This window comes from Tenrec ecaudatus, chromosome 6 (genome assembly GCF_050624435.1).
Source record: "Tenrec ecaudatus isolate mTenEca1 chromosome 6, mTenEca1.hap1, whole genome shotgun sequence".
Lineage (NCBI taxonomy): Eukaryota > Metazoa > Chordata > Mammalia > Afrosoricida > Tenrecidae > Tenrec > Tenrec ecaudatus.
The window spans coordinates 84,418,345-84,441,077 of NC_134535.1; the positions used below are offsets into that span (position 1 = coordinate 84,418,345).

The following is a 22,733-nucleotide window of genomic DNA, read 5'->3' on the forward strand; positions in this document are numbered from 1 at the left end:
ATGCACCTGATTTGCCTTCAGCGATCAGGTCAGGAAGGTGAGCATCACACTATGCCAGGTTAATAGAACAAAGTGTTCTTGTATTGAGGGAGTACTTGGGTAGCGACCCAATGTCCATCTGTTACCTTACTGCTAAACTTATAAATATATGTACATAGATCTATTTCCCCATCGTCATACATAAATATATTTACATATGTACATGCCTATATTTAGACCTCTGTCCCATCCCACGGGACATTCAACATGGATCCTAGAGGAGGGAGTGGGAATTGGGGGGACAAGAGACACGGAGAATGAGGACAAGACAGTATCCTGATCAAGTTCTGTTTTAATGAACAAAGAGTTACAGCTTATATCGGCCAGCAAGGGGGGGGGGGGAAGCATCCGCCGCACATGCAAATTAGGTTACTTTGGCAACAGGCCAATCAGGGAGTTCAGGGGAGCGCACCCTGCCCATGAGTTAGTAAGGGCTTACAGTCTTCAATTAAGTACGCCACAGAGTGGCATGTTTATGCAAATCAAGCACAGGCGAGGACAATCTTTTACCCAATCAAGGGGATGCAGGACACAGGTGCTTATCTAAAGAGCATCACACCTTGTTTGCTCAAGCTTTAAAGCTGCAGTGCTGTAGGCTGGGGTAGAAGAATGCCCAGAGCTCAGGCTAATGAATTCCAAGTAATGGCCGGGCCTCATGACTCCGACAGACCTCTATAAATGCCCCTTGGCTCCTAGTTCTTACCTCTGGCTTTTGTTTTCAACACTTTAAGCTGGCTTTTGTAGCAGACTTGCCCTTTGATTTTCAGACCACTTCGATGAGTATGGCTTCTAGGTCCAAATGAAATGAATCCTTGCCAAAGTCAACTTTTCTCCACTTACTGTTCATTGTTGTTTATTAGTCCAGTGGTGGGAGGTTCTGTGTTCTTTATGTTGAGGTCTGATCTCTGCTGAAGGCTCAGTATTTGATTTTCATCCGTCAGGCCTTCGCGTCCTCTTCACTTGCAGCAAACCGGGTTGTAGCATCTGCATAGCACGGGTTGTTAAGGAGCTTCCTCCAATCCCGCTGCCGCTCTCTTCTACATGTACTTTCGCTTGTGATCATGTGCTCCGCATGCAAATGATACGTTTGCTAAAAGAATACAACCTCGACACATACCGTTCCTGGTTTTCAATTACACAGCCTCCGCTTGTTGTATTTTAATGGCATCCTGATTTACGTACCGGTTCTACCTGAGCACAATTAAGTATTCCGCCCTCTCTCTTCACAGTGGTACCCATACTCTTACGATCCACTCACAAGTGAACACCTTTCTGTAGTCAATGACACACTAAACATCTTTCTGGAATTCTCTCCCTCCAGCCACAATCAGCAAAGATAGCCTTCGTTCCACATTCCATCCTGAATCCCCCTTGAATTTCTGGCAGTTCCCGCTCGATGTTCAGCTGCAACCGTTTTTTGAGTTATCTGCAGAAAACTCTACTCTGTGTGATATTAATATCGTTCAGCAATCTCTCCATTCGGTTGGATCACCGCTGCCTTGAGCACAGATGGGCATCTCTTGCAGTCAGCTGGCCAGGCAGCTGTCCTCCACAGTTCTGGACACAGAGGAGTGTGTGTGTCCAGCATCGTGTCTGTTTGCTCAGCTCTCTCCAGTGTTATCCCCTCCATTTATGGAGCCTGGGTTTTTGCCAATGCCTGCAGCGCAGCTTGGACTTCACGTTCAAGAGCACGGTATCAAACAATGTCCTACTATTATTCCTACAGTTTACACTGACCAATATTTTTAGACCAATCTTCGTCTGGAAGCCCCACTGAAACCTCCCACTAGGGGTGCCCTTCAGGGGATTCGAAAGCACAGAGGGTTCCAGCATCACTAAAATAGGGCCAACGGACGGGAGACTGTGCTTGTTTTTAAAGCTTTCCATTAACTGGATTCTGCACATCACCCCCCTCCCCACCACCACCACGTAGTTTGCACGGCCCGCTGCTCCCCCTGCTGCCTACACAGTGGTACTGCACCGAACTCAGTGGTTCCCATTTGAATTTTGTTTGGAAAGAAGCAAACAAACACAAAACTTCGCCGGCACTGTTGCTAACTTTAACACCAGCTGTCTCTTAGCGGATGATGTGCCCAGCTGTGGGTTACGACTGCTGAGCGGCATTGTTTCATGAGGGGCTGCAAGCCTCTCGTTCCCTCACTTCTCGGTTAGTGTGTCTCTGTAGAGAGAAATGCCCACGTTTTGTTTGCCCCAGAGGACAGGAGCACGTGCTTGCTTCTCTTTATGAACCGGCATTCAAAAGAGCTTGGTTTCCTAGCATCTTCCGAAGGTGACCAAGGAGATATATATCTATATTTTAATATCATCATAAACATATGCATTTAAAAAATATTGATTACCCAGGATTGATGACCCTCTAGGGACAATAAGTAGAATAAGAGTTTGGGGTGGGGTGGTGGTAAAAGGGTGACTGTGTCAAGGAGTCCAGGAAGAAAAAGAATGTTTGTAAACGGACGTGATAGCAATTGTACCATTCTGCTTGAAGTGATTGATATGATCTATGTATTAACTCCCAATTAATAATAAAATTTTAAAAAGATATGTTGAATATATATTTCAATCTATTGCTGTTATGATGCTCGCTGAGGCTGGACTCATCCGTCTTTGGCCTCTGAGAGCCTATTTGGGTGTGCGCCAGCATCTCTTGAAGGGCCCAGTCCTCTTCGGTTGTCTCTCTGCTTTCCAGCACATCACATTTCAGGCGCATCTCGTCCATTTCTTGCTGTGAACCTCTGATCACCATTTCTCGGAAGAGCACCGCTTCCCTTTAGTGGAAATGATAGGAACCACAAGCAGAGCGAGAGCACAGCATCCTTTTCACGGCCGCTCCTCCCCAGTCTAGTTTCCAGTCCCCAGAGATGAAGAGTGCCCTTGCGGTCATGCCCTGGCTCAGGGTCCTCTAGTTCCTCAGGCTCTCTCGCTCAAAAGTCTCCCTTACCTTCAGGACAAAATCTGTTTCTAAACCCACATACCAAGCCCTCAGGCATTGCCGCCTGCTTTCTTCTCTCCCCAATTTCCTACTTGCTCCCCACTCCCCCTAAGCTGGACACCCTTTGTCTCCCCGCTGAAGCTCGACAGCCTTTTGAGGGTTTTTGCAGGCCCTGGGATCTGGCTCCTATGGCCTTTCTCACAGCACTGTCTTTCTTACCTGGTCACTTAGCTCCCTCTGACTCATCCGCTAGGCCAGCGGTTCTCAACCTGTGGGTCGCAACCCTCTCATAGGGGTCACTAAGACCATCAGAAAACACATATTTCCCACGGTCTTAGGAACTGAGACACCGCTCCTCTATCCATCTCCAGGCGGGTCTGCCCACATGCAGATATGCCCACATACGAGTACCTGGCGTGAAGACTGTTACCCATGATACACTAGGCTTCAAGAGAAAATTTCATTTATTTGTCATTAGAAATAAATATTTGGTGCAGTGTAGCAATGATGAAACATACAACTTTCCTCTAGTTCCTAAAAGCTTCTCCCCTCCCTGCTCCCACTATCACAATCCCAATTCTACCTTACAAATCTGGCTAGGTCAGAGGATGTACACTGGTACAGATAGGAACTGGAAACACAGGGAATCCAGGGCGGATGATCCCTTTAGGACCAGTGGTGTGAGTGGCGATACCAGGAGGGTGGAGAGAGGGCAGGGTAGAAAGGGGGAACCAATTACAAGGATCTATATATTACAAGGATCTATATATAAAACCTCCTCCCTGGGGATGGACAACAGAAAAGTGGGTGAAGGGAGACGGTGGATAGTGTACGATATGGCAAATAATAATAATAATAATAATTTTTAAATTATCAAGGGTTCATGAGAGAAGAGGGAACGAGGAGGGAGGGAAAAAAATGAGGAGCTGATACCAAGGGCTCTAGTAGAAAGCAAATGGTTTGAGAATGATGATGGCAGCAAATGTACACATGTGCTTGACACAATGGATGTATGTATGGATTGTGGTAAGAGTTGTACGAAGCCCCGATAAAATGATTTTTAAAAAAGAAAGAAATATTTCACAATATATAAGAGCATATTGTTTTGTGATTTATCACTATGCTTTAATGATGTTCAATTTGTAGCAGTGAAAATACATCCTGCCTATCAGATATTTACATGACGATTCATAACAGTAGCAAAATGACAGTGATGAAGTAGCAACGAAATTAATGTTATGGTTGGGCGTCCCCACAACATGAGGAAGTGTGTGAAAGGGTCACAGCATGAGGAAGGTTGAGAACCACTGCTCTTGGCTTTAGCTTCTTCTAGATGTTACCTCCAAAGTCCTCTCCCGGAACGCTCAGGCGAAGCATGGCTCAGGTGCTTACTTCCACATAAGAGCACAGTGTTGACATGGAGTGTTCTGCTTGGCTGGTCAGGGAATAACTGAGAAGCAGAGGGTCTTATCCATCTTTATCCCCAGCCAGAGCACGTCTCATGGATCTGATCACTCAACCATTCTCTTCTCCCAGTGTGCGTGCCCCTCCTCAGGTGCCTCCACTGGTGCCGTCCCAGCTCTGGTTCAAGACAAGCAGATTGGGCCTGGAATGAGCTGCTGTGTGCAATACCTTTCTGTTTAATGCATTAATTGGTGGATTAGCTGGGGGAAGGAGGAGGAGGAGAAAAGAAGAAGAAAAGATGTGCACTCTTCGACTCTGGCTACAAAACCAGGATGTAGATCAGACACTAGCCTCTGTTGCCTTGCAAGGCTCACGTGGAAGGGCAAGGGGATCCCAAGACAGTGTGCTCAGTGCCTGGATGCAGATCTGCCACTGCCTGCAGGTGTGGCCACAGAAGCTGTTGACCACGCATCGCAAAGCCTTCTTGAGCCACTAGGACTATTACATGAACAACCACCAGATCACTCTTTGTACTGTGTTTTGTCAGCACTCAAAACACATTATGATTCCCTCCCTCCTCTGGAGAGTAAACGTCAGCACAAGGATAAAACGGAGCTTCAAAAAGAATCTTCGAGATTGGCCTTTTGTCAACATCAGCAAGCAAAGAAAGGGCAGAAGATGCTTAAGGACCACTTTTCAAGTTGGGGAAGAGTGGCTGCTCTTAGCTCGGATGGGAGTATGTGCATCCCAACAAGCTAACCGAAGGAACATGGATGAACAGCTCAGTATGTTGTTGTTGTTAGGTTCCAGCTCAGTGACCTGATGGACAAAGACAACGACAACAATGTATCTGGTCTTCACCATTATCACAATCACTGCCACGTTTGAGCCCATTGTCGCAGCCGCTGTGGCCAATCACCTCATTGAGGTGCTTCATTTTTCTGGAGCCTCTATTTTACCAAGGAGCCCAGGTGAACTGTTGGGTAAGCACTGGATTGCTAACCACAACATCAGCAGTTCAAACCAACAAGCCACTCCAAGGGCGAAAGATAGGTCCTATCTGCTCCTACAATGATTTACAGCCTTGGAAACCCTATACACAGGGTCATTATGAGTCAGAACGAGTTTGATGGCAGTGGGTTTGGCTGCTTTACCAAGCGTGATGTCCTTCTCCATGGACTGGTCCCTCCTGAGAATACATCCAAGATAGATGAGCTGGAGCCTGCATTTCTAAGGAGAGACGCATTCTGAGTGCTCTTCCAGGACCGATTGGTTCGTTTTTCTGGCAGTGCAAGTGCCCGTCACTCTTCTTCACCAAGCCAACATTCAGATGCGTCTATTATGCTGTGTCTTCCTCATTCATTGCCCAGCTTGAAGAAGGAGATGGGTGACATATATAAAACTCGGAGAGAGAGAAATTGCCAACCTAGAATTATAGATCCAGAAAAAATTTGTCTTTCGCATGGGATATTGAAAAGGGAATCCTTTGCCATGGACAATGGGCAGCAGTGTTGGATAAGAAAGAAGAGTGGGAACAAGAGACACCAGGAGGAAGTGGGAGACATTGCAATGAATGAGAACAAACAACACGTCCATGAATTGTGGAGTAGCAAATCGAGGATCTGCTCTGTAAACCTGCACCCAATTCACAATAATTAAAACAATAAAGGCGAAGTTAGGACATTTCCAAATAACCACAAATTAAGAGAAATTATAAAACCTAAACTAGCCAGATGGAGCCCAGGGGCACAGTGGCTATGTACATTGGGCTCCAATCCGAAAAGCCAGCAGTTTGAAACCACCAGCTCCTCCTCAGGAGGAAGAAAACATTTTCTATTTCTGCAACGAGTTAAAGTCTCGGAAACCCACAGGGGCAGCTCTACCCGGTTGTACAGGGTGGCCATGAGCCAGAATCGACGCGGTGGGAGCGAGTTTGGTTTGGGCTTGAGACTAACCAATCTTAGAAGAAATGTGAAATGGAATCCGTGGGCAGAGAACCAACAGTGCCAGCAATTCCATATGAAGAGGAAGTCAGGATGGTCTTAAGATGAGACAGACCATTTTAAACTTAGAACAAATAACAAATTAGAGGGTAACCTCAAAGAAATTAATAACCCCTATCATCACAAAAATCATAAAGATTCAATAACTCTAAAACAGCAACAATTAAGAAAATCTGTAAACAAAATTAATTTGGCACAGGAAAATCTCTAGATTTTTGTGATCCCAAACACAAAGTCACAGCGGTCAGTTCGAACCTGTCAATGGTTTCACTAAATGTAAGTAGACTAAATGCACAGGCCGAGTGGATCGGGAAATGTGACCCATCACTGTGCTGTCTTAGATACACGGACAAACATAAGCTAAGCATCAAAGGATGAAAAACATGTCATTGCAAATGGCCACAAAAGAAGAGCAGGAGTAGCAATATTTACTTCTGATAAAATGGACTTTAAGGGAGGCACTAGCTCAAGAGACAAGGAAGGGTATTATTTAATGATTAAAAGGCCCATCTAACAAGAAAACAACCACAATATCTATTCCCCTAGGGAAACCACACCCAAACTTACTGCCATCAACCCAATGCGGATTCACAGTTACCCTGAAAGAGACTCCCAAATACAGAAATAACACTTTAAAAGATAAATAACTCAGGGGGAGGGAAAAAAGGAAAATGAGGAGCTGATTCCAGGAACCCAGGCAGAAGGTGAATTTTGGGAATGATGAGAGCAACAAATGAATAGGTGTATGGATTGTGATAAGAGTTGTATGAGCCCCCAATAAAATGATTTTTTAAAAAGATAACTAACTCTACAATAATAGCAATGGATTTGGCAAAGCAGAACAAAAAGGAGGAAGACTCCCAACAAGTTGGCTGCAACAATTGGCTCAAACCTAGCTATGGTGGGGGAGGTGCAGGTCCCTAGCAATGCATGGAGCTGCTGTGAGTCAGAACCACCTGGACAGCCTGAACAACAAAATCGTGAGCTGAGGGTGCACAAGCAAATGTGGTGAATACACCTGATGGTGCCCGGATACCAAAAGATATAGCATCTGGAGTCTTAAAGGCCTGAAGATAAACAAGAGGCCATCTAGTTGAGAAACAAGAAAACCCACGTGGAAGAAGCACACCAGCCTGTCCTGACTCGATTGCTGAGGACAAAGCAGGTGCATAAGCAAATGCAGTGAAGAAAACTGATAGTGCCAGCTGTCACAAAATATAGAATCTGCGGTCCTATAGGCTGGAGAATAAACAAAGGGCCAATTAACTGAGAAACAACAAAGCCCACATGGAAGAAGCACACCAGCCTGTGAGATCACAAGGCGTCGAAGGGATCAGCTAGTAGGCATCAAAGACAAAAAAAAAAAAAAAAAGCATAGCATTGCGAATGAGAGGGAGTGCAGAGGGGGGACCCAGGGCCCATCCGTGGGAAATTGGACATCCCCTTGCAGAAGGGCTGCAGGGAGGAGATGAGCCAGTCAGTGTGCAGTGTGGCAATGATGAAACATACAATTTCCCTCTAGTTCTTGAATGCTTTCTCCTGCCCCCCATCCTCCCTCCCCGACTATCATGATGCCAATTCTACCTTACAAGTCTGGCTAGACCAGAGGATGTACACTGGTACAGATAGGAACTGGAAACACAGGGAATCCAGGACAGATGAACCCCTCAGGACCAGTGGTGAGAGTGGCGATACGGGGAGGGTGGAGGGAAGGTGAGGGAGAAAGGGGAAACAGATGACAAAGATCTACATATAACCTCCTCCCTGGGGGATGGACAGCGGAGAAGTGGGTGAAGGGAGACGTCGGATGGTATAAGATATGACAAAATAATAATAATTTATAAATTATCAAGAGGGAGGGAAAAAATGAGGAGCTGATACCAAGGGCTCAAGTAGAAAGCATATGTTTTGAGAATGATGATGGCCACAAATGTACAAATGTGCTTGACACAATGGATGTATATGTAGATTGTGATAAGAGTTGTATGAGCCCCCAATAAAATGATTTTTTTTTATTGTGAGCTGAAATGGACAGGTATTGACCATTGTGAATCTAACAGTAAACTATGTCGGAAATGACAAATTCCAAAGGAATGGCATTGAATTCTTTATCAAAAAGAGCATCCCAAGATCTACCTTGAAGTACAATGCGGCCTGTGATAATATCTATACACCTACAACAAATCTAGTTGATACAATTATTACTCTTGTTTACACGCTAATTAAAGCCAGTGATGGGAAAAAAAGAATGTTACCAATTTCTTCCATCTGAAACGGATCAAACAGGCAATCAAGATGTGTCGATTATTACTAGTGAATGGAATACTAACATCAGAAACAAGGAGGAGAGATCAGTAGTTGAAAAATATGGCCTTGGTTATAGAACCGAGGCTGGAGATTTCCTGGTCGAATATTGAGAGACCAATGACTTATTCATCGCAAATACCTTTTTTCAACAACTTAAACAGTGACATTACACATGGACCTCACCAGAGGAATAGACCATAACCAAATTAACTATGTCTATGGGAAAAGAAAATAGAAAATCTCAATATTAACAGCCAAAACAAAGCCAAGGACCGACTGTGGAATAGACCATCATTTGCTCATAGGTAAGTCAGGCTGAAGATGAAGAAAATTTAAACACACGCACAAGAACTACAATATGACCCGGATTTAGAAGGCATCTCAAGAACAAATTCGACATATTAAACACTAATGACCAAAAAGAAAGATGAGTCGTGGGATAACAAAAAGAACATCATACAAAAGATCATTTTAAAAGACAAGTCAGAAAGAGAGACCTCAGCAGATGGCAGAGACTCTGAAACTGACGCTTGCACGAGTAGCCAAAGCAGATGGAAGAAATGAAATAAAAGCGCTGAATAGGAAGCTCCCAGGGCAGCTACAGAAGACAGGCGAAGGCATTATATTGAAATGTGCAAAGACCTGGCGTTAGAAAACTGAGAGGGACGAACACGCTCAGCATCTCTCAAGCTGAAAGAACGGAAGGGGAAAAAATCAAGTAATATTGAAAGACTCTAAGGGTAAAACATTGAATGATGCAGGAAGAATCAAAGAACATGCCAGCTCTTGTTCTTCGAGAACGAGTCACTGTACTAAACAGAACTGCTAGACAGTCAACCACTTCAAGTGGTACCATGATCAACAGCCAATGGGATTGAAGGAAGAAACTCAGGCTACACTGAGTGCATTAGTGATGAGCAAGCGCTCACTCCATCTAATTGACCCACAGACACACACCCAAAATCATCTCATCCCCTGAAAAAAAAAAAGCCCCAGGAATGAATGAACAGAATGCCAACTGAAACCAAGGACAACAACCGAGGCAGTGGGTTGTGAGGGGCCGTTCTCCCAAACCCTCAGGCTCCACTCACGGGGGCCCGTTTGTCACTGACCTCTCCTCCAAGCAGGTGGGCAATCGATGACCCTGCAGCTGAAGCGAAGCTAAATGGAAGTGACCACCGCAGGAGCGCAGCGCTGGAGGAGAAGCAAACCAGTCTAAGAGCTGAAGGAGGTTGCCCAATCGCACCCTCAGATCAGGCCTCTGTGGGAGACCTGGGGTTCTGCGGTCATCGTTTTGTGCCATGAGCTGGGACAGGGGCTGGTACTCTCAGAAGGAAAAGCAGCGTGCCAGCCAGGAGGCCAGTCACAGGATGCAGGATTTTGGAATACACACCAGAGTCTACACCAGCGGTTCTCAACCTTCCCAATGCCGTGACCTTTTCATACACTTCCTCACGTGGTGGGGACCCCCAACCATAAGATTATGTTCATTGCTATTCATCACTGTCATTTTGCTACTGTTATGAATCGTCATGTAAATATCTGATAGGCAAGATGTATTTTCTTTTTTTTTATTAAAAAACATTTTATTAGGGGCTCATACAACTCTTATCACAATCCATACATATACATACATCAATTGTATAAAACACATCTGTACATTCTTTGCCCTAATCATTTTCTTTTTTTTTATTTTCTTTTTTAAAAAATTTTTTTTTAATTTTAACAATTTATTAGGGGCTCATACAATTCTTATCACAGTTCATACATATACATACATCAATTGTATAAAGCACATCTGTACAGTCCCTGCCCTAATCATTTTTTTCTCCTCTTTTCTTTTTTTACATTTTATTAGGGACCCATACAACTCTTATCACCATCCATACATATACATACATCAATTGTATAAAGCACATCCATAAATTCCCTGCCCCAATCATTCTCAAAGCATTTGCTCTCCACTTAAGCCCCTTGCATCAGGTCCTCTTTTTTTTTTACCTCCCTCCCCTTTCCCCCCTCCCTCATGTGCCCTTGGTAATTTATACATCGTTATTTTGTCATATCTTGCCCTATCCGGAGTCTCCCTTCCCCCCTTCTCTGCTGTCCCTCTCCCAGGGAAGAGGTCACATGTGGATCCTTGTAATCAGTTCCCCCCTTCCAACCCACTCACCCTCCACTCTCTCAGCATTGTCCCTCACACCCTTGGTCCTGAAGGTATCATCCACCCTGGATTCCCTGTACCTCCAGCCCTCATATGTACCAGTGTACAGCCTCTGCCCTATCCAGTCCTGCAAGGTAGAATTCGGATCATGGTAGTTGGGGGGAGGAAGCATCCAGGATCTGGGGGAAAGCTGTGTTCTTCATCGGTACTACCTCGCACCCTAATTAACCCATCTCCTCTCCTAAACCCCTCTATGAGGGGATCTCCATTGGCCGACACTTGGGCCTTGGGTCTCCACTCTGCACTTCCCCCTTCATTTAATATGGTATATATATACATATACATATACACATATATACACACACTTATATCGTTGTTTTTTTTGCATGATGCCTTATACCTGGTCCCTTGGCACCTCGTGATCTCACTGGCTGGTGTGCTTCTTCCATGTGGGCTTTTTTGCTTCTGAGCTAGATGGCCGCTTGTTTACCTTCAAGCCTTTAAGACCCCAGACACTATCTCTTTTGATAGCCGGGCACCATCAGCTTTCTTCACCACATTTGCTTATGCACCCATTTGTCTTCAGCGATCCTATCATGGAGGTGTGCAGTCAATGATATGATTTTTTGTTCTTTGATGCCTGGTAACTGATCCCTTTGGGACCACTCGATCACACAGGCTGGTGTGTTCTTCCATGTGGACTTTGTTGCTTCTGAGCTAGATGGCCGCTTGTTTATCTTCAAGCCTTTAAGACCCCAGTCACTATCTCTTTTGATAGCCGGGCACCATCAGCTTTCTTCACCACATTTACTTGTTCACCCGCAAGATGTATTTTCATGGTTACAAATTGAACATCATTAAAGCATAGTGAATCATAATATGTCATTATAGATTGTGAACTATTTATTTCTAATGACAAATAAATGAAATTTTCTCTTGAAGCATGGTGTAGCATGGGTACTCCTAGGTGGGCGTATCTGCATGTGGGCGGACCCGCCTGGAGACGGATAGAGGAGCAGTGTCTCGGTTCCTAAGACCATGGGAAATATGTGTTTTCCAATGGTCTTAGGCGACCCCTGTGAAAGGCTCATTCGACCCCCAAAGGGGTCTCGACACACAGGTTGAGAACCACTGGTCTACACGGACAGTCAAGCAGGAACTCTCACAAAAAGTGAAAGCGACGTGTAAAATGGCACGCCTGGCCTCACACACTCTTTCTGAGCAGACAAACCCCAAAGACTGGATGATGGTACTTACCCGTGTAGCCTGAGGCCCGGGAAGAAGGGGAATTATTGGAGCCTGTTCAGAGGGTCCTCTACTAGGATATAATGTGGGAAATTGTGAGACGGTCATCTCTGTAGCATGATTTGTGACCCACTTTCTAGAGCGAGGGAAAGAACCGTGGCCCCAAAAGTTTAAGGAGAGTCATGTGAAGTCTCCTACTGAGTTCACACTCCAAAATGATGCTGAAAATCATTCACTGGTATCGCTTTCTGTCTTAGAAATAGAAGCACCAGGAATTACACTGTCAAAAAAAGCCCAGGGTAACTTTCCCCAGAAAACAAAAACCATCAAGCCAAGGTGATCTATGAAAGGACTGGGAAATGGCATTGAGATTTTCCAGTAAAGAAAAGAAAACTTTCAACCTGAAGGGAGAGTTGCTGAAACTAATGGATTGTCCTCAGAAAGACCAGGCAGAGGGAAAGTCTTTGAACTCTCAGGACTGGGGGAAACTCGTCAGAATCAGTTGACTTTATTAAGCACCGCAGATTTCACAGTGAGGAGAAACCCTGCCAATGTCAATAGAGTGCTAAGAAGTTTAGATGGAGATCAGACCTTAACAAGCACTTAACCACACACTGAGGTGCAGTCTGTTCCTCATGGTGTGGAAAAGCTTCAGTCAGAAGCCAGATCTCCACACACACCAAAGAAGCCTTTGATATGTCATGAATTTGAGGGTGGGGGCAGAATTCAGTCAGGACTCCCTCCTCTTTAAACACTGACGAGCCCACAGAGAAGGGGTATTTCCCTGTAGTAGACGCAGGAAAACCTTCAGCAGGTAGTCAAGTCTCCTTAGACAACAGAACCCCCCCATCGGTGGAAGCTTGACATTAGGCAATTTTCACCAAGTGAAGTTGATAAAATGTAAAATCATAAAACAACGTGCTGCTAAGAATGTGTCACCAGTGGAAAATCTGTGAGCATTCTAAGAACAATCTGCTTGGAGTTGTATGTATCTGCCAACTCCAATAACAAATACAACTCAAAATAGCAGGAGCAACCACGAGTCAATCTACAGTCTTCTATGACCACGAGGCTATTTGTCTGGCGATCCTCGTCCCGGCCACTCTCGAACATATGTAGAAAAATTTATAGCATGGTCTTACAAAACGTAAAGCAATGGTATGTGTATTAATTGCATGTCTTCAGAGTGGTAGGCCTAACACCTTAAATTGTCTCATATGATAGAAATATATTCTTAAGTAAAGTTTTCCAAGAACCAAACTGGATTTTCTTTTATCTTTGGACATTTTGCAAACTCGGATGTCCTTTAAGTGTTTCTACTAGAAATTTTTAGCAAATTTAGGTCTTGGGTTTTCTCTGAATCAAATCATATTTCCCTCACCACCAAGGAATCTGACAGATGAACTAATCTAATCATGCACTAGTTTATGTCTCTACTTGGTAACCACTCAAAAGTAGAAAACGTCTCCAATGAGGTCGTATGGAAATTGGCTGGATTTGTAACCACAGACATTGGGGCAGAATTTGGGGCAGTTAAAAAAATTGCTATCTCCTTAACAACAATCTCAAAACTGATATAGCACTAGAAACACTCACTAATCTTTGCCAAGATAATTGGAAGGCAATTGTCTGTCAACGGACTTGAAAGGATCCATCTTTGTGCCCATGCCAATGAAAGGTGAGCCGATAGAATGGGGAAACCATTGACTACCGCCAATATAACATGCAGTTAAATTTTGCTGACGGTAATTTTACAATGATTGCAGCAATGTTCATCAACAGAGAGCTGCAAAACACTGCAGCTGGATTCTGAAGAGGATGTGGAACAACAGCTAGGACTATTGATGGAATATGGATCTCGACTGACAGCAGAGAATACCAGAAAGATGTTCACCTATTTTTACTGACAACTGAAAGACGTCCCACTGTAAGAGTCCTAGCAAATGATGGATAACACTGCGAAGAATGGGAACCCCAGAACACTCACTGGTGCTCATGCTCCACCTGTACACAGACCCAAAGGCAGTCATTTAAACAAAGCAAAGGGGGTGCTCAATGGTTAAAATGCAGGGCAGGTGTGTGTCAGGTTTGTATCCTTTTACCGTATCTAGTCCACCCGTGTGCTAGGCCAAGAATTTGAGAAACTGATGAGATGAAGAAGACTGGGAATCAGGATGGGAGAAAGGCTCAGTAACAACCTGCAACCTGCAGACAGCACCACCTTCATTGCTGAAAGCTCCGAGGACTGGAAGCACTAACGATGAAGATCAAAGACTACAGCTTTCAGTCCAGGTCCCAGCTCCATGTAAACAAACAACACTCCTCACAATTTGAGCAAGAAACAACCTTACAGTAAAAGGAGAAAAGAGTGAAATCGGCAAGGGTTTCATCTGACCTGGGTCCATGATCAAGGCCCAAGGAAGCAGCAGTCAAGAATGCAATAGAGGGGTTGCATTGAGCAAATCCATTAAAGAGCGATGATGGCAGTTTGAGAGCTGAGGGGAATGTGACCCAAACCATGGCATTTTTGTCTCAGGTGCACGAGAAAGCTGGACAATGCATAAGGAATACCAGGGAAGAATCGACCCATTTGGATCATGGGGCTGGCAAACGATATTGAAAGTACCATGGGCTTCCAGAAGAACAAACAAAACTGTCTTGGAGAAAGTACAGACAGGATGTTCCTTGCAGCAAAGTTAGCAAGACTTTCTCTCACATCCTTTGGGCATGTTATCAGGAGAGGCCAGGTCCTGGAGAAGGACATCATGCTTGGTAACAGAGGCTCGGTCAAACAGAGGACGTCCTCAACATATTAGATTGACTCAGTGACTGCAATGATGGGCCCCCACATAACAGCCGTGAGAACGGTACAGGACTGGGTGGTATTCCATCGTGTTGTATGGAGGGTTGGCTGTGAGTCAAGACTGACTTGACTGTACCTAACAACAGGAAACAACATGAAGAACTAACTGTACGTCAACCAATTTGAAGACCTAGAAAAACAAGACAAATTTCTAGAAGCACACTATCCACTCAATCTCACACAATCTGGTAGGAATTTTGAACAGATCTATCACAAAAGAAGAAAGTGAATAGGTCATTTAAAATAAATAAATCCTTTTTAGTGGGCTCTTACTGCTCTTATAACAATCCATGCATCAATTATACCAAGCACATTTGTGGGGGGTTTTGTTTTGTTTTTTTGGGCTTTTGAAAATAATTTTATTAGGGGTTCTTACAACTCTTATCACAATCCATACATACATCAGTTGTGTCAACCACATTTGTACATTCATTGCCCTCACCACTTTCAAAACATTTGTTCTCTACATAAGCCCCTGGCATCAGCTCCTCATTTCCCCCCCTCCCTTCCCGCTCCCCCTCCCTCCCTCATGAACCCTTGACAATTTATAAATTATTATTTTGTCATATCTTATACTGTCCGACATCTCCCTTCATCCACTTTTCTGTTATCCATCCCCCAGGGAGGAGGTCACATGTAGATCCTTGTAGTTGGTTCCCCCTTTCCACCCCACCCTCCCTCCACCCTTCTGGTATCGCCATTCTCACCACTGGTCCTAAAGGGATCATCCACCCTGGATTCCCTTGCAAGCACATTAGTACATATGTTGTCATCATTTTCAAAATATTTTCTACTTGAGCCCTTGGCATCAGTTCCTCTTTATCCCTCCCTCCCCCACTCTGACACCCTCATGACCTCTTGATAAATTATAAATTATTATTATTTTCATATCTTATACCATCTGCTGTCTCCCTTCACCCATGTTTCTGTTGTTTGTCCCCCTGGTGGGGGGGCGGGTGTTATACGTTGATCATTGAGATTGGTTTCCCCTTTCTCCCCCTTCTACTCTCACCTTCCCCCTAGCCTACCCTCATGGTATCACTATTCCTATTATTGATCCTGAGGGGTTTATCTGTCCTCGATTCCATGTGCCGAGAGTTGTTATCTGTATCAGTGTACATGCTCTGGTCTAGTGTACATGTAAAGTAGAGCTGGGGTCATGATAGTGGGTGGGAGGAAGCATTAAAGAACTAGAGGAAAATTGTGTGTTTTGTCGGTGCTATATTACACCCTGGCTGACTTGCCCCATCCTTGTGACCCTTCTGTGAGGGGATGTTCAATTGTCTACAAATGGACTATGGGTCCCCCCCCTTCATTTGCATCAATATGATTGTTCGTTTTGGGTCTCCTGATACTGATGCCTGATCCTGTCAACACCCCTTGATCACGTGAGTTGGTATGCTTCTTTCATGTGGGTTTTGTTGCTTCCCTGATAGATGGCCACTTGTTTAACTTCAAGCCTTTAAGACCCCAGATGCTATATCTTGTAATAGCCAGACACCATCAACTTTCTTCGCCACATTTGCTTATGCATCCATTTTGTCTTCAGCAATCGTGTCGGGAAAGTAAGCATCACAGAATGCTGGATCATTAGAACACAGTGTTCTTGCGTTGAGGGAGGACTTGAGTAGAGGCCCAATGTCTTAATACTTAACTACCTTAATACTTAATCTATAAATGTATATACATAGACCTATTTCCCTATTGCTATATATTAATATATTCACACATATATACATGATTATATTTATACCTCTATAAATGTCATTGGCTTCCTAGCTTTCCCCCCTATTTAACATACGTCATTTGGAAAAGTCCCAACAACAACAAAAGTTCTGACCTGAATAGCTTCCCTGGAAATTTCTACCAAACATTCAGACAACAGCTGACACCAATTCTACTCAAACTTTTCCAGAACATGGAAGCAAGCACACAAAAACCAGGTCAAGACACCACTATAATAGAAAGTTATAGACCAATATTCCTCATGACATTGATACAAAAATTCTCAACAAAATTCTAGCCAATAGACTCCAAGGGCATATAAAAATGCATCATGAACAAGTGTAATTCATACCAGGTATGTATGGAAGGCTCGACATTAGAAGAACAATCCATATAATCCATTATATAAATAAAGCAAAAGAAAAGAACCACATCGTCACATCAATTCATGTAGAAGAGGCACTTGACAAAATTCAACACCGATTCTTGATAACAGTGCTCTGTAGGGAAATTCCTCAACACAATTAAGGGCATATACACAAAGCCAACAACCAACCGCTCTTCCCAATGGAGAGAGACTGATAACATTTCCCTTGAGAATGGAAACCAGACAAGATGCTTTCTCACCAATCCTATTCAATATTGTATTGGAAGTCCTTGCCCGAGCAATGAGACTAGAAAGGAATATTAAAAACCTCCAAATTGGCAAAGAAGTTAAATTCTCTTTGCAGATTATGTGATCCTATACACGAAACACCCTAAAGATTCAGCAAGAAAACCGCTCACCCAAATGAAAGGATTCCGCGAAGTGGAAGGGTACAAGACCGACAGAGAAGTATCCGTCAGATTCCCATCGACTCACAAGAACTCCAGGAAGGAAACCGGAAAAGCAATGCTATTGGCAATAACCGCCCAACAAGGGAGTGCTTATGAATAAGTCTAACAGACACAAAAGACCTACACAAAGAAAACGATAAAACACTACTGCAAGAAACCAAGAGAGAGATGCTATTTCTAACTCGTTAAGGAAGCACCATAGCATTTCCCGGAGTGGCCATACCAGTTTGAGCTCCACCAGCAGTAGGTGAGGGTTCCAATCTCCACACCCTCACCTGCTTTGTTCTGGGTTTTGAACTGTGCTTTGAATACAGGGGTGAGGTGATTGCATCATTGGGTGGCTAACCTCAAGGTCAGTGGTTCAAACCCACCGGCCATTCATCTGGGGAGAGATGAGGCTGTGTGCTCCCATAAAGATGTGTGGTCTTAAGTATGGTTGGAAAAGGATTGTGGAAGCAATTGTACAATTCTGCTTGACATGATTGAATCATGGACTGATGTGACATATGTATCAACTCCCAAGTAATAATAAATTAAAAGAAAAAAATACAAACATAGAACCAGGAATGGGTTTTGGGGTCATACTAAATCCTAGCTCCAACTTAAGAAGAATTAATTCTTACATCATGGCCCTGCTCGATACTTGCTCTCGGAAGGGAACACAGAAGATATGGGGCTATAGTAAAATGTGTTAAAGAAAATTGATGATGCCCAGCTATCAGATAAAATAGTATCTGGAATCTTAAAGACTTGTTTCTAAGCAAGATGTCAACTAACTGCGTCCACATGGAAGAGGCACACCATCGTCAGTCACCAAAGGATTGTAAATCATATAATGCAAAATCAAAGGAGGGATTAGTATCAGAGACTAAATTGTGAGGATCAGATTTGAAAAAGGCTATGGGGGGCAGTGGGAGCCCAAGATTCATTTGTGGGAACTACATAGGAAACAAGCTTCTGGTGATCTCCCTGCATCCACAATTGAGGGATGGGAGGAAACGGGCTACTTACAGGGCACTGGACAGATGACTATAGAAGATCAGAGGCAGACATTGACTTAAGCAGTTCATACGTTGTCAGTTGATCCCCCCTCTGATGCATGCTGGGCCTGATCTGGTTTTCAACATTCTCTGTATTTTTTGTTTTTTTGTGTGTTCATATGCGGGCGTATCTCAGAGGTGTCATCAGAGGGCGCCCTCTGGAAGTGGTGCTCTATGTTTTTCTGTTTCTCGGTAGATGAAACTCGGGATGGGTGAACCTCTAAGGACAGCAAGTAAAACAAGGGTTTCGGCATCCATAAACTCACCAATCCAGAGTTTCACATACACAGTGTGGATTACAAGTCCATGTAAAGCAAACCAAAATCCCCGCAAGTGGACCAAGAGAGAGTATCCTGATCAATAGAGGGGGAAATTGACATCAAGGATGTCTATCTTGCTTGGATGCACCGTGAGTGCTCGTGGAAGCGGCAATCAAGCGATCAGACAACCCAGGGCACGAGGTCATTCTGCCGCACAAGGACCTCTGTGTAGTGTGCCAAAGGGAGGAGGCTCCTTGGACGACTGAAGGGCGGCTGACCTAAGCCGTGGTCATTTTAATTGCCATGCATGCGTGTAGAGCAGAGAGGCAGCGAGAAAGAAGGCCTTTGACGGGCTGGGTTGGCAAAGTGGCTGCAACGATAGCTTGAACATCGGAGCAATGTTGAGGATGGCCCAGGAGCGGGCAGTGCTTTGTTCTGCTGTGCCCAGCGTTGGTATGAGCTGGAACCCACTCGACGGCCCCATCCCGGACTCATTAGAGCGCCTTCACAAAACAGGAGGGCCCATCCAAAGCATGCCTGCCGGGGATTGTCCGATGAGTTCACTCCAAGGCAGACAGGTGCTTATGATTCGAACGTTCCAAAGGGGCAATCTTGGGAGACTTTCTTGAAGGACGGCACAGGAGTGTCACGAGGGCTTCGTAGGAAGAAGGTTTTCAAAATGGAAAACTGCATTGTTGGGGGAAGTCAGAGAAGTCTGATTGAGGACATCTTCCATCATTTACAGCGCGCCTTTGAGGCATAGCCAGGGCCGACTGCCCTCTGCGGATTTCATCGAGACCTGACCCCCTCCACCCTGCAGCCCTGGTCTTGCGCCTCAGTTTGAGTCCCTTTAGGATGTCAAAGCTGCCCTTTTTGTGTGTTATAAATTGAAGAGTACAACATTCCTTGGGGGAAGAGTTAGAGCGCCAGAAACACCGCCTTCAGAAGTGTATAGACCAAGTGGAGGACATGTCGAGAAACAATAGCATCAGGTTCTGGTGTTTTTTGTTTTTTTTTAATTTGTTCTTCCCAGTTTGGAGTCTAATTTAGGGAGAGCAGATATTAGTCAGGCCAGAGGCATCGAAAAGCAGCAAAGAATTGTCTCCAAGGTCCCTTAGGACAGCCTGTACATACCAACAGGCTGCATACACTACCGAGGAGGCTTGCTGTTTGCAGCCATTGCAAGGTTCTGGTGTTTTAATAATGATCTCCATGATTGTGTAGCAAGACTTTTTTTGTACTTACCTTGGTGCCAAATGATACAGCCATCTCACTCCTAGATCTTTAAGAGCAGCTAGGGCCTGACTCAATGTGGGCACACCACCATGTTCGTGGAAGCACTGTTCACAAGAGAAAGCATGGAAACAACCTAAGTGATTATCATCAGTGGATGAGTAGATCAGCTACTACGGTGCATGCACACAATGGAGGCCTGCACGCTCATTAATGAGGAACCACGAACAGCCTCGGGAACAGCACTGCGCCCGGTGCACCTGGAAGACTGTGCTTCGTGAGATTAGTCAATCACCAACAGGCAATTATTGTATGAAACCACTACTGTAAAAAGTTTACACACCCCCAGAAGAATTTATTTCAAAGGACGACATTGAATCTGCAGCTCCGGGAGAGGGACATATCTGATCAGAGCACACGGGAGCAGATGAAGGGGGAGGAGGAGAGAGTGGAGCACATCCTGGCCCACCAGGCCCTGAGGACGATGACCCCAATTAGAGCAGCCAGTCCACGGAGAGGACCACATGGCCAGCCCCACTATGAGACTTGACACCCCTCACTGACCCATGGCCCTGCGGGGGGCAGCACCGGAGACACAGTGTGGGCATTGGGCCCGACCTGATCCCACCACACCGAGACAAAGCACTGGGGGAGTGCAGCGGCAAGGGAATGGAGTGGCAAGGTCCCCAGGGAATGCTGAAAGTGGACTTTGGGGCCAGGGTGTGGTGCCCCAACAGATTGGATTGGAAAACACTCCTAAGGGCCAACAAACAATCCTTGAACTAACTACAAGCTTTTCTTTCTTGATGTGTTTTGTTTTGTTGTCAGTGGTTTGTTGTTGTTTTAATGTATACTGTTGCTTGGTTTCACTCTGTCTTGTTTTTGTGCATGTTATTATCTCTGTAGGTCTGTCTAAATAAGATAGCTGGATGAACTATCTGGAGGAAAAACAACGAGACCAACAGTTCCGGGGGGGACATGGGATAGGGGGAGATGGGTGGTAAGGAAGTGGTGTTAACAAACCCAGAGACAAGGGAACAACAAGTGATCCAAATTGGTGGTGAGGTGGGTGTGGCAGGCCTGGTAGGGAATGATAATGGGTAATGTAATGAAGAGGCATAGCTGTAACCCAGGTGGGGATGGAGCATGATAGTGGGACAGGAGGAAAGTCAAGGGAAATAAAGGAAAGAGCTAGGAGGCAAAGGGCATTTATAGAGGTCTAGACAAAGACATGTACATATGCAACTATATATATGAGGATGCGAAAATAGATCTATGTACCTATATTTATAGGTTTAGTATTAAGGTGGTGGAAGGACATTTAGTCTCTACTCAAGTACTCCCTCAATGCTTGAATACTTTATTCTATTAAATTGGCATTCTATGATGCTCACCCTCCCGACACAACTCTTGAAGACAAAGCGGGTGAACAAGCAAATGTGGTGAAGAAAGCTGATGGTGCCCGGCTATCAAAAGAGATAGCGTCTGGGGTCTTAAAGGCTTGAAGGTAAACAAGTGGCCATCTAGCTCAGAAGCAACAAAGGCAACATGGAAGAAGCACACCAGCCTGTGCGATCACGAGGTGCCAAAGGGATTAGGTATAAGGTGTCATCAGAAAAAAAAAATCTTACCATAGTGAATGAAGGGGGAAGTGCAGAATGGAGACCCAAAGCCCATTTGTCAGCCACTGGAGATCTCCCTTGCAAAGGGGTCTAGGGGAGGAAATGAGTCAGTCAGGATGTGATGTAGCACCAACAAAGAATACAGCTTTTCTCCAGTTCCTAAATGCTCCCTCAGCCCCCCCCCCCTCCCAACTACCATAATCCGAATTCTACCTTGCAAGTCTGGATAGAGCAGAGTATGTACACTGGTGCAGATAGGAGCTGGAGTCACAGGGAATTCAGGGCGAATGTTACCTCCAGGACCAGGGGTGTGAGTGGCAATACCGGGAGGGTAGAGGGTGAGTGGGTTGGAAAGAGGGAACAGATTACAAGGATCTACATGTGACCTCCTCCCTGGGGGACGGACAACAGAAAAGTGGGTGAAGGGAGACATTGGACAGGGCAAGACATGACAAAATAATTTATAAATTAGCAAGGGCTCATGAGGGAGAGGGGAGCGGGGAGGGAGGGGAAAAAAAAAGAGGACCTGATGCAAAGGGCTTAAGTGAGAGCAAATGCTTTGAAATTGATGAGGGCAAAGAATGTACAGATGTGCTTTACACAATTGATATATGTATGGATTGTGATAAGAGTTGTATAAGTCCCTAATAAAATGTTTAAAACAAAGTTTACACGGAAACATTCTTTGATGCAAACCAAGGGTGGAAGGAGAAAATAGGGTAAATTGTTAACTAGAGGTTAGACACATACTTGGGAGAAGATAAACACACCATGCAACCAGAGGAAAGTCAGGTCAAAACAACAAAGGTAAATACTATTACATATGAAATTCTGCAGTCAGTTAATACCAGTAGCCTACTAGCAGATACATTAACATGCAAGCAGATCAGGGGTGAGAAGCTGAATGAGGCTACCCATGAAAATATATAGGCTTGGTTTCACAAAAGGATGTGCCTACATGTGTGTTATAAATTCATTAAGGAGAATAAAAGAGCATACAGCTCTTTCCTTAGACAGGTCACAGAGATCCTGGTGTGTCGC

At 44.6% G+C, this 22,733-nt stretch overlaps 1 long non-coding RNA gene and 1 pseudogene across 1 annotated transcript; both read right to left on the reverse strand.

The window, feature by feature from the left end:
- Nucleotides 1-3,698: 3,698 nt before the first annotated feature.
- Nucleotides 3,699-21,784, reverse strand: LOC142450141 (uncharacterized). The gene is made up of 3 exons (XR_012784918.1): nt 21,702-21,784; nt 20,083-20,177; nt 3,699-4,570 (listed from the first exon to the last, which is right to left on the reverse strand). It is a non-coding gene; the product is annotated as an uncharacterized LOC142450141 (long non-coding RNA).
- LOC142452127 (small nucleolar RNA SNORA70) lies at nt 19,934-20,051 on the reverse strand (annotated as a pseudogene).
- Nucleotides 21,785-22,733: the final 949 nt, after the last annotated feature.